At 43.0% G+C, this 13,291-nt stretch overlaps 1 long non-coding RNA gene across 5 annotated transcripts in view; it reads right to left on the reverse strand.

Annotated features, from left to right (window-relative positions):
* The window catches only part of LOC122459404, a 132,114-nt gene that overhangs the window by 59,773 nt on the left and 59,050 nt on the right, over nucleotides 1-13,291 (reverse strand). For 2 of the 5 annotated variants that reach the window (XR_006280066.1, XR_006280068.1), the window contains 2 exons: nucleotides 12,370-12,500; nucleotides 10,289-10,544 (listed from right to left, as the gene is read on the reverse strand). This is a non-coding gene — a long non-coding RNA (uncharacterized LOC122459404). Of the gene's footprint in view, nucleotides 1-10,288; nucleotides 10,545-12,369; nucleotides 12,501-13,291 lie in introns of those variants that run through there. The other 3 variants (XR_006280070.1, XR_006280069.1, XR_006280067.1) reach the window with 2 other exon arrangements.

Raw genomic sequence — 13,291 nt, forward strand, 5'->3', positions numbered from 1 at the left:
GAATTTGAGTCCAGGGGTGGCAGGTTTGTATAATATTTGGTGGTGCCCAGAACAGGTCCAAGTCTTGCCCCCCCACACCTGCCTTATAAGCCAATATATACATTTTTAAAATAATGTAAAAATGTGAGGGCTCTGAGGTGAGGCTGGGGATGAGGGGTTCACAGTGCACAAGGGGGCTCAAGGCTAGGGCAGAGAGTTAGGGTGCGGGGGGATGAGGGCTCTGGCTGGGGCTGGGGATGAAATAACTGGCTCTGTGGATATGGGGAAAGTGGTGGATGTGATATATCTTGATTTTAGCAAAGCTTTTGATACGGTCTCCTACAGTATTATTGCCAGCAAGTTAAAGATGTATGGACTGGATGAATGGACTATAAAGGTGGATAGAAAGCTAGCTAGATTGTTGGGCTCAATGGGTAGTGATCAATGGCTCGATGTCTAGTTGGCAGCCGGTATCAAGCGGAGTGCCCCAGGGGTCGGTCCTGGGGACGGTTTTGTTCAACATCTTTATTAATGATCTGGATGACGGGATGAATTGCACCTTCAGCAAGTTCACAGATGACACTAAACTGCAGGGAGAGGTAGATATGCTGGACAGTAGGGATAGGGTCCAGAGTGACTTAGACAAATTGGAGGATTGGGCCAAAAGAAATCTGAGGAGGTTCAACATGGACAAATGCAGAGTACTGCATTAAGGAAGAATCTTATGCACCGCTACAGGCTGGGGACCCACTAGCTAAGCAGCAGTTCTGCAGAAAAGGACCTGGGGATTAGAGTGGATGAGAAGCTGGATATGAGTCAGCAGTGTGCCCTTGTTGCCAAGAAGACCAACAGCACATTGGACTGTATTAGTAGTAGCATTACCAGCAGATTGAGGGAAGTGATTTTTCCCCTCTATTTGGCACTGGCGAGGCCACACTTGGAGTATTGTGTCCAGTTTTGGTCCGCCCACTACAGAAAGGATGCGGACAAATTGGAAAGAGTCCAGTGGAGGGCAACAAAAATGATTAGGGGGCTGGGGTACGTTACCTACAAGGAGAGGCTGAGGGAACTTCTGAAGCACTTAGAGGAGAGGAAAGTGATCAGGAACAGTCAGCATGGATTCACCAAGGGAAGGTCATGCCTGACTAATCTAATCGCCTTTTATGATGAGATTACTGGTTCTGTGGATGAAGGGAAAGCAGTGGATGTATTGTTTCTTGACTTTAGCAAAGCTTTTGACACGGTCTCCCACAGCATTCTTGTCAGCAAGTTAAGGAAGTATGGGCTGGATGAATGCACTATAAGGTGGGTAGAAAGCTGGCTAGATTGTCGGGCTCAACGGGTAGTGATCAATGGCTCCATGTCTAGTTGGCAGCCGGTGTCAAGTGGAGTGCCCCAGGGGTCGGTCCTGGGGCCCGTTTTGTTCAATATCTTCATAAATGATCTGGAGGATGGTGTGGATTGCACTCTCAGCAAATTTGCGGATGATACTAAACTGGGAGGAGTGGTAGATACGCTGGAGGGGAGGGATAGGATACAGAAGGACCTAGACAAATTGGAGGATTGGGCCAAAAGAAATCTAATGAGGTTCAATAAGGATAAATGCAGGGTCCTGCACTTAGGATGGAAGAATCCAATGCACCGCTACAGACTAGGGACCGAATGGCTCGGCAGCAGTTCTGCGGAAAAGGACCTAGGGGTGACAGTGGACGAGAAGCTGGATATGAGTCAGCAGTGTGCCCTTGTTGCCAAGAAGGCCAATGGCATTTTGGGTTGTATAAGTAGGGGCATAGCGAGCAGATCGAGGGACGTGATCGTTCCCCTCTATTCGACACTGGTGAGGCCTCATCTGGAGTACTGTGTCCAGTTTTGGGCCCCACACTACAGGAAGGATGTGGATAAATTGGAAAGAGTACAACGAAGGGCAACGAAAATGATTAGGGGTCTAGAGCACATGACTTATGAGGAGAGGCTGAGGGAGCTGGGATTGTTTAGTCTGCAGAAGAGAAGAATGAGGGGGGATTTGATAGCTGCTTTCAACTACCTGAAAGGGGGTTTCAAAGAGGATGGCTCTAGACTGTTCTCAATGGTAGCAGATGACAGAACGAGGAGTAATGGTCTCAAGTTGCAATGGGGGAGGTTTAGATTGGATATTAGGAAAAACTTTTTCACTAAGAGGGTGGTGAAACACTGGAATGCGTTACCTAGGGAGGTGGTAGAATCTCCTTCCTTAGAGGTTTTTAAGGTCAGGCTTGACAAAGCCCTAGCTGGGATGATTTAACTGGGACTTGGTCCTGCTTTGAGCAGGGGGTTGGACTAGATGACCTTCTGGGGTCCCTTCCAACCCTGATATTCTATGATTCTATGAACTGGGCTTATTTAATCTGCAGAAGAGTGAGGGGGGCGGGATTTGATAGCAGCCTTCAACTACATGAAGGGGGATTCTAAAGAGGATGGATCTAGGCTATTCTCAGTAGTGGCAGATGACCGAGCAAGAAGCAATGGTCTCAAATTGCAGTGGGGGAGGTCTAGGTTGAATATTAGGAAACAGTGTTTCACTAGGAGGGTGGTGAAGCACTGGAATGGGTTACCTAAGGAGGTGGTGGAATCTCCATCCTTAGAGGTTTTTAAGGCCCGGCTTGACAAAGCCCTGGCTTGGATGATTTAGTTGGTGTTGGTCCTGCTTTGAGCAGGGGGTTGAACTAGATGACCTCCTGAGGTCTCTTCCAACCCTGATATTCTATGAGGGATTTAGGATGTGGGAGAGGCTCACGGCTAGGGCAGAGGGTTGGGGTGCAGGGAGGGAGAAGACTCTGGCTAGGAGTGTGGGCTCGGGGGTGGGTCATGGCTGGGGATGAGGGATTTGGGGTGCAGGCAGGTTGCCCCAGGGCTGGGGCCAGAGAGAAGGACTCCCCCTAGCCTTCTCCTTGCTGGCAGAGGTGAGCTGCAGGGGAGGGGTCCCTCTCTTCTTTCCAGCAGCACGCTTACCTCTCATCACTGTCACTGCATGTGCTCCTAGGGCTCCTCTCAGGTCCAGAAAGCCCCCTCACCTTTCCTGTGGTGGGTACCAGGAGGGGAGATTGACATCACATGTGCGCCTCCTTCCCTGCTGCTGCCCCTCACTGTAACCTTACTGGGGGTGGAGGGTGGGGCTGCCCCTTGCCCAGCGTGGGGCAGAGCAGTGACTGTGGGTAAGGGGGGCCCCCATGTGCTGGTGGAAGGTCCCGCTGGAAAAGGGAAGGGTCCAAGGCAGAAGGGCAGGGTCAGCCTGCCCTGGTACTAGTGGGTAGGGGGGGACATGAGGATCCTGCGGCAGCAGTTGATGCTGGGAAGCAGCAGAGCAGAGCGCAGCGAGACACTGCAGCTGGCAGCCACCGGCTTGAGGCAGGGATGCTATGGGGCCCGGGGCAGCAAATGGGGGCTGGGGAAGAGACCCGGCCCCAAACATTGGTGGAACCGGGCCCCCAGGCCCATACAACTTGCTGCCCCTGTTTGCATCCACACGTGAATGAACGTGTGCACCTAATCACATCATTAGCCCTAAGGCTATAACAGATGGAGGTTGTAATTCAGTCCTAGTCTGCAGCTGAGAGACTTGTTTGACAGGACCAATTCAAAACTTAATGGAATTTTAGTGAGTGGTGAGAGCAGGGGCTTCAGTTACAGAACTGATCATTGCATGGTTGGGTCTTTGTGGTGAGGCAGATAACAGTCACACACATCACTCAAGAGGGTTAAAGCACTATGATCACAATCAACCTGCTGCACTAGTGTGGCCTGTCAGGTGTAGGTGTGGGCCCTTCAGAAGAAGGAACTCAGACCAGTTGGGGTGGCACTCTGAAATGAGTGGAGCTAGAGCTCCCAGACCAGGACACTGCGTTACTTGCAGAGGAACAGCTTGAGCATATTGCTAGCCTGAGCCCTCTGAGAATAGTAGGACTGGATTGCACCTTTTGCTGAAATATCTGGTTTAATATGCTTTTAACCAAGTAGAAGGGTGGGAGCTGCAGAGCCTGAAAAACTACTTGCCCTTCTTTGTATTAGGAAAAAGGGGCCAAGCCTCTTGCAGGCCTTGGAACTATTTTACTCTTTCTTTGGACTGTTTTACAGCTCATCCGCCTGCTCCCCTACAAAGGGGTGGACTCAGAGGTACAGCTGGAGGGCTATAACCTATACCCAATGATTGGATTTGTGTTGCCCAGGGAAAGATGAATGAGGTAAGTGGGGCACTTGCCTTCACAGCAAGGGGATGATCTTGATACATAGCCTTTGATAGTGTGTCAATAATCATTTTGTACCTATAGCTATTGAAGTTATTCAGGTTAAAGAGGGGAGTGGCCTAAATTCTTTGGTGTAACTCCTTTATGTTTGCCTTCTAAGTACTAAATTATCCTCAACTGGTAGAATTGTTTGTTCAGTTACTGCTCCGTCAGATGAAGTAATTAGAGTTAATCAGCCAAGTTAGAAATGAAATAAAAAGGTTTTCCAGTTGGCATTGGGTGGGTTGGTAGCAGACTTTCAAATATCTGTTTCTTCTATAGCACAGGCCATAGAATTTCACCCAGTTACTCCTGTACAGAGACCCACTGTGCAGACAAAATAATTTCTTCAGTAGAGCTGTGGGTAGGTGCAGAGGTCTGTCTGCAAAGCTCACAAAGATAGGGAGTCAAAAGCTTATTCTTTAGAATGACATTTTTGGAAATACTAAGATAATTAACTGTACCATTTTTGAATGATTGAAGGAAGGCAGGTTTTTCAGATATTCACTCCTTTGTCATATAGCAAGGGTTAAATATTCAGGAATGCTGGAATGATATATCTGATCACTCGTCAGGACAGCTTTGCCTTTTATTTATGGTAATCAGGAAATGGTGGTATTCTATCAGGTCACCTGTGAAACATCTGGCTTTCATTTAGGTAAAGTAGTGCATCAAAGAAGTTATAATTTATTTGACTATGTTGGCACAGGTCAGAAAACACTTGGCTGTCAATATGCTGGCTAGAGTTATGGAAATATGTGGGTAGAAAGAAAGAATTGAACAAACCTAGGCTTTTTTCTATAAGTTAGGGACTTATCAGTTGGTAGCATCAGAAGAGGAGAAAGACCTGGGTGTACTGGTTGATCACAGGATGACTGTGAGCCATCAGTGTGATGCAGCTGTGAAAAAAGGCTAATATAGTTCTAGGATGCATCAGGTAAGGTATTTCCAATAGAGACAGGGAAGTGTCCCTTTAAGGGAAGGGAAGGGAAGCAGTGGCCAGCACATCCCTTGGCCTGCGCTGGTTCCTGCAGCCCCCATTGGCCTGGAACGGCAAACCCTGGCCAGCGGGAGCTGTGATCGGCCGAACCTGCAGACGCAGCAGGTTAACAAACTGGCCCGGCCCGCCAGGGAACTTATGCTGGTGAGCCACGTGCAAAAGTTGCCGATCCCTGACTTAGAGGTACCTCACTACTGAATATTGATCATGGAAGAACATCCCCAGGTAACAAAATTAAAGATGAAATTTGGATGCAAGATTTTCAAGCCTTGAAAGGAAGAAATATTTAATGACAAAACAGATTTTTGTAATTCAAGTTCATTGAGCAAAATCATAGCGTGTCCAGCTTAGAGGCTGCTCTGTAGGAGAATGGAGACAAAGTTCTGTGGAGATCTGATTTACGTAAGTAGTGGGGAAGCCTGGGAACTGTGAAAATAGGAGGCAATGCAAGAATATTTGGATTGCTGGCTGGCCACAAGCATAGAAGTTAAGCACAGTCTAGTCTACCATATTTTTTGAAGGATGGCTTCCTTATTCAAGTGCAAGATCCCTGGGTAAGGACCCTCCCTTCTTTTATGTCTAGAAAGCACGTATCACAGGGGAGGCACCACTGCAAACTAATAAGCAGTAAAATACAAAAATGGAAAAATTACATGATTAAATAGAGAGAGTCCATAGAATTGGAGGGCAGACAACAAGCACATTGACCCAGGAAGTTACTTTACATATTCATAATTTCAGGGACCAGCCAGACATTTGATAGATAAAAGGCTGTGTGTGCACGCATGTGTTTTCCTCTCAATTCCCCCCCCCCCCCATCCCCTCCCTGCCCCAAAAGCTGCAGAGGAAAAGAAGAATGCATGGACATCACAATGAGGGCAGTTCAACGCTAAGCAAATGTGATGCTGAGAACATTACATGGAGGCCAAACCCACAACTTTACAACTGCCAATGGAGGCTGAAGACTTCCTAAAGCACTTTGGCTGGAAACAACTAACTCAAAACACAAGCTGATGAACAGGTTTTTTGTATTAATCCTTAGCATTTAAGGGGGGGGGGAGAGAAGAATAATCAGTCTCTCCTAGAATGGGAGCCAGGGCTAGAAAAATTCCCCTAAGGGGATCAGTGAGGAAAGCAAAGACAATGTTGCAATTATTGAAAATCAGGGGAAAGTAATAGAATTGTAAAATGGAATTCTTTTGTTAAAAAGAAATGTCTACTTAAATAAACTTTAAGGGAGAGAAGGAAGGGACTCTGAAGCGTGTGAGCATCAGAGTACTCAGAAAGGAAAATAGGCCAAATGGGCACTATTTCGTTTGATTATGTTGCATCAACCAGGCAAGGTACTAACAAGCTTCAACAGGACTTTATTTTCAAAGTGGAAACCTCTTTACCAAGCTGCTGCTGCACCCTCTGTAGCTTTCTCCCAGCCTCTCAGCTCCTCCCTCCTCCTTCCTGTTTCCTGTCCTTTCAGACTCCCAACAGCCAGTGCTCCCAATTCTAATAATTAGAAGCAACAACTAAACACCACAGATTATTAATTTGTCATGTTACATTTTGTAACAACTTCACATACTCCCCGCATACTTGGTTGTCAGCAAAACCACACCCTTGTGGGATCTGAGATAGAACCCAGGACATTTGTTTACCGAGAAATAGGTGAGCTAGAAGTGACAATACTAATAACTCCCTAATCTCACTATGTGGCAGCTTTAAGTGGGTGAGAGGAGCCAATATACTATATTCTAATGACTATACACATACTTTATATTTAAGTGAATTTAGGAGTTTTAAGAAGTTCAACATTTTAGAAGTGGAAATCTCAAAAACTGACTTCTGAATCTTCTGGTACTTCCTGATTTTTTTTCTATTTCAGCACATTGGCGTCAGTCCTGATTAAAACTGGGTAGTGCAGAAGTGGCATCTAAAATTAATTTCAGAAAAAGTTAATGCCTTTTTTTAAAAAAAAAAATAGAGTTGTGTTTGAATTTGGGGTAAAGGTATGAGTTAGTTCTTATTTTATCTGTACTGGTTTCTCCAGTCCTAAAAGTGGCCTCCATGGATGATAGAAAATAATAGAACCAAACAGAATGAACTTGAAAAAAAATTTTTTTGCAGAAAATGTAATAAAAAGTTCTAGACTCTCTTGGCAGCTAAAGAAACCCTAGACGCGGTCCTTAAAACCAACTACCTATTTATTAGTATTTTCTTGAAGCTAAAATTTTAGGAAAGCAAGGGAATAGACTATTAGCAACGTTAATCAGACAAGCAACATCAACTTGCCAATAAAATCTCTATTGAAAATCATATATAGCAAGAGTAATAATGATTTAGGACACACACAGAGCAGTATGGAGAGGTTTACTGTAAAATATACATAGGCTTATCTTAACAAAGAAGAGCTAACTTGAAAAGCAATCGAGCACACCACCTTTAGACATGGTTAATTTTTATAAAATAGATCAAAATCTGATGACCCTCAAAGGATCATTTCAGAGGCAGAAATTGAAGCTAAAGGCTGGGATTTACAAAAGACTTCAAGGGAGTTAGAGGTCTAATTCCCTGAGGCCTCTTTGACAATCCCAACTGAAATCTGTGAAATATGGGGTGAAATGGGCAACAACCCAGGTCCTGCCAGCCATGCAGAAGATTTCTCTAAACTATTAGTAGACAAGGTAGTTCTGCCTTGGCAAGAAATACTTAATCTTTTCCACGGACCATGTGTGAGGCAAGGACATACCATAAGATAAAGACCACCTGGTCAGGACCTGCAAAAACTATTCACAACCTAGTAACCCATTTCACTGATAAATTTAAAGACCCTGGCCAAATATTTCTGGCAAACAAGCTGGAAAAAATCCTTCCAAAATTGACACACATCTAAAGAGCAGGATTTATTATAGGCTGTAGGGCATCAAGCAACATACTTGGACTAGTTAACCGACTCCAACAATTCTTATGACTGCAAAAATAGCACCAATGTTTTCTTACTGTGAAACAAAGTCCTTCTGATCCTAGGGGAAAAAGTTAGCTCCTCTAAAGGAGATCTGTCATGTATTTTAAAATTCCACCTTATATTACTGACAGCTAAGCCAGAATACAATAAATCCAATTAGTCACACTTCTGTCAAATACTTCCAATGATTATTAGCTAATTTGATATTTCAGACTATTCACAGAGAAAAACAGAAGAAAGTTTCCAGATATAGGATCTTGATATTGAGTGCTGATCTGAAGCCAGTATCAGTGACCATCACAGTATTTTAAAGCTTAGTAAAAGTTGCATCCTGTTCAGATTTGTTTTCTAAATCCAGTGGGATAAAACACCTGCAGGGATAGCAACTTGTCTCTTGCTAAATCTATGAAAGAGCAGCCTGCATATGCAGTAGATATAAATGAATATCCATTTGAATTTCATTGTAACCTAGCATTAAAAATGTAGATGAACGGACTTACATTAGATCTAAAAATTATGCCTATAGTATCAGCCTAAAGCCAGTATCTGGTCTGTGCAGACGCAAGAAAGCAGAACTGTTGATAAGAGACTGTTAGGCCATGTCTACATTTGCAAGCTTACCGCAGCCCAGCTATATTGGCACAGCTGTGCTGCTGTAAGAGCACATGTGTAGCCACATTATGCCAACTGGAGAGAGCTCCCTCATTGGCATAATAAAACAAGATCTACAAGTGGCAGCAACCATGTCTGCAGAAGAGTGTCTACTGCTGACATAGCGCTGTGCACACTAGCACTTATGCTGGCAAAGCTCATGTTGCTCGGAGGGGAGGGGCATGGGGGGAGTTTTTTTTCCTTTGACATAAAAAGGAAAATAAAAACATTTATCATAAAACTTCTAGCCACCTCTTCAAAATTTTGATTGTTTCTCTAAACAATTTTTTGACAAAATCTATATGCCACTGGTCTGTCAGTGGGCTTTGAACCATGCCCAAAATATAGTTCCTGAACTGAAATCATCTAATGGGGACCTGAATAAGGTAAAGAAAATTCTAGAAGAAGAGTTTATACGCCACCACCCTCCCCTGAAGAGGAATAAACCATGTAGACGACAGGAAAATCCATGTGCTGACAACTTCTTCAACTCTACCTTTGACTCTGTGGCCCCTCCCATTTCTCTGTCCATCACACTAACCCTGATCCATAGCTAACACTCCACCTCCATTTCCTGAATCACTAAATAACCTGGATAATAGTTCGACTGTGCTGTCCTTTTGCTACACATGCCTCCTCTTCCCTTCACTTATCTTTTCACCACCATTTCTTCCCTCATTGAGTTCTACATCTACTGCTCAGACATCCGTCTGCCACCTTCCACTCCCTTCACTCAGTGAATTTTTCAAGAAAAAATGACACTTCAGTGTGAACTACATCCATCCCCCTCTACTCTTAGAACCTTTGCGTCCTTTATTCCAATGGCTGACTGAGCTGTCTCACTTTCTACCTACAACCCCTTCAATTGCTCTCTCGACCTCGACCCAGTGGTTGCTGCCCTCCTTTGTTTTTACCTTATCCATTCTCTTTCCCCACATCTTCAATGTTGCCCTTTCCTTAGGGTATTTCCCATCAGCATGAAAGTATGCTCTGGTAAACCGCATCCTCAAAAATCCAACCTTTGGCTCCACCTACTCCTTCAGCTAACTCCTCCTCTGCACCTCTACTTCATATCTCGTCTTCAATTTTTCTACAATCTTCAATACTACATGTAACTTTCCATTTGTGTTAGGATGTATTTAAAGGCAGATAGGATAGGCCAACATGCTTAGAATATACTATTAAGAGACATTTGGTTCTTTTGCCATTAATAAATACCAAGAGTGTGTTGAAGATTTGATCCTCCAACCACTTCAGACATGTATTAAAGGACTATTAAACACACCCATGTCTTAATTGGCTTTTTGATTAATTTAATTTTCCTCTCTAAATTTTTTAACATACAACTTTTTACAAGTGTTATGCAACACATTCTTCCACTATGAAAAAATTTGTTGTAGAGGAATGAGAGAGAAGACAGTAGGGAAAATATGTGTCTTGTAGTTGTTTAACTTTATTTATTAAAGTGATTGATAAGGCGGCAGTCTGACAGAACAGTATTGAAATGAACAATCCGTCTATTGCAATATCACAAGAAGCCAATGTCTGTCACATTCTACAAAAAGAGCCTGGATGAAAAATTGCAAGAGTTGATATTTTTGTTTTCACTCCAGTCATCTTTTCCATCTGTACCATGAACGCAATTTCTACCACTCTTCTAAAGAGACAGAAAGAGGGATTTGCGTGTTTGAATATGTACCTATGAAGAAGAAAGAAATAAAACATTTATATCATAAGTAATGTTTAGAAAAGGCCATTACTTTAACAAAGATAATTGTCTTTCTGTCCTTCCATATTTCTCACAAAATGTCTGTATTTTCCCCCAGAAGCCAGATATTACTAGCCAAAGTGAAATTTAACCCGCCCCCACCCCCACCCCCCCCGAACAGTGCACGCGCCAAACCACCCACATCCTCTAACAAATGTATTATTTCTCTACCATTTTGAATTAATTGGTAAATTATTTTTGTTTAACTTGATGTTTTAAATAGATTTCTCTGGACTTTTCAGACACTTCTTTTCTACTTATATGCTGCATGTACCCAGCTGGACTTTCATCACAAAAGCTAATTTTGGAGAGTTTAAACAGTTTCAACAGCTCCCAATTTAGCTGTTTGAATGCCTAAAACTTGAAAGCAGTTCAGGGCTTGCTAAGCTCTTTCAATTGAGCTAGGTGGTCTGTCTGGCATAAATTCCCATTTCCTTTTAAAATGCAACAGTGTCAGTTTAATTTGAAAGAAAAGTGCTCTGGTGCTCCTTCTGTTTGGCTACAGCACTTTACAAGTCCATGTGCTTTATTCAGAGTTTTACTTTTGCTTAGAAAGCTAAACCAGGACTAATGTTGTATGTTCTCGATTTAGCTTTGCAACTAAAGCTTCTTGGAATTCTGATTTAGGTCATCTACTTCTGAAATGTAGAGATGTGGCTAGGAATTGATGGCATAGGAAGGGCGTACTACAAGTTTATGTAGTTGTATACATAGGCACCAACTCAGTGGGTACTCCGGGGCTGAATCACCCACTGAAAAAAAATGGGTGCTCAGCCCCTCAGGGCCGGATTAATCTTGTGGGCTCTGGCAACAGGACCGTGGCCCCGACCCCACTCAGCCTCTTCCCCTGCAAAGCCCTGCCCACCACTCGCAAAGGGAGGAGAGGGCAGAGAGGAACACCTACCAGCAAAACCAAAAAAGTCAGCGCCTGTGGTGGTATGCTATAATATGCTTGCAGTTTATGGCCTCCATTTATGACATTATAATAGTGCATAAACATCTTGGGTGAAATTCTAGCCCTAGTGAAGTCAGTCGCAAAACTCCCATTGACTTCAAGATTTCACCCCTTATATTTTTAGGCATAAGTCAGAGTAAGTCCTATAATTATTTAGCCTAAAACGTACCTGTACTGTAAAATATTTCTCAGAGAAACTGACTACTACATAAACAGCACAAAAATAAGATCGGAGGGTCTGTGTGACTTAAGCTGCCTGCTACAAATAGAAATCTTCTTGAAAGATAAGATACCTTGAAAAACCGAGATCACAGGAAATGCCTGGTTAGTAATAGGAGTTGTGCAAATTTATGTGGGAAGAGACACAGCATTTCAGCCATCACTATTCATGACTGTTACATCCTTTAATAATACTTTATTTATTTGTAATAGGAATAATGGTAGAGTCAGTATGCATATGTTGGCCAAAATGACTTGAAATGCAATTTCTTGAATATCTAGCCATCAAGATCATTGCAGAGGTGGAGATTCTAAATGCTACTTTCTGGCTTGTCACAGTACTAGATCTAGTTTCTTTACAACCAGATACAATTATAATACTAGTATGTAATCTGTCACTAAACAAATCTTACATATTGCAAAGGTCATAACTTTGGTATTTGTATTCAGTCAGCACAAGAAAGGACTGGGTGTCTAATATTTTAAGTTAGTCTAAAGAAAGGGTCACTTACAACTTGATGGTGTTACTGATTCTCTGTACATTGCAATAAAAAAGAGTAAGCAATCCTGACCATAACTTACTGTGCAGCGCAAATTAAAGCAAGATTGGTGGATCTGCTGATGTCATGCCTGGGCTTGGAAAGGCTAATGGAACACCAAACTTTGGTCCCAATTATACATGTGGGGGTGCCCAACATGAGTATTTCTCAGTCCTACAGACAGGGATAAAGAGAAGAACATAATAGGGAACCAGGAGAATCACAAGCACTTTTTTAGGGCATGGTGAGATGGCGTTTAATTTGTTGGGGTCCTTTGGCTGGATCAGACCCGAGACCAATTTAGTTTTAAATCCTCCACGGTATGTCCGAGCGCTACAATTTTTGAGCTTCCCAACATACCTCAGTGGATAAAAACATACCAGGTATGTGGGGCAGCACTATTGCTATGTCCCTTCTTAAATGCCAACATTCCAACAGAATGCTAATATTTTATTAGAACCTTACTTTGTGCTGCTACAGTAAAAGGCAGCAACAAAGGGGTTAATAAGTAAAGTGAAAACATGGTGAAAGGGATGAATACATTAGTGTGTACAAAGCCTCTTGTATGTTTTCACTCAAGCTTTATCATTTTTAAGCAGCACTTTTTTGGTCAGAGCACTTTGGTTGTGTTGCATAGCATGACTAGCACTGTATATTGGATTTCTGGTCATACTTTAGCCCTAACTAGACATAGTGGTTTACCTCTAAGCAAAAATATAAAGCAAGCAGAAGAAAAATGAATTTGAAACCATTCCTCACCACAGAGTTGGCCTCCAAAGTTAATTTTTCTGAAACATAAACAGTGAAGTGAGAGAGTGTTCCATTTGCTACTGCAGTTTTATTTATTTAAACACAGATCTGTAAATATGATTGAAGTTTGGCTTGGCTTCAACAATTTGATATGGTATTTAAAGCTGCAGTCCCATGTTTTGGATCACAGACTACTTGCCTTCTTAATTTTTTTA

Source organism: Dermochelys coriacea, chromosome 3 (genome assembly GCF_009764565.3).
Source record: "Dermochelys coriacea isolate rDerCor1 chromosome 3, rDerCor1.pri.v4, whole genome shotgun sequence".
Lineage (NCBI taxonomy): Eukaryota > Metazoa > Chordata > Testudines > Dermochelyidae > Dermochelys > Dermochelys coriacea.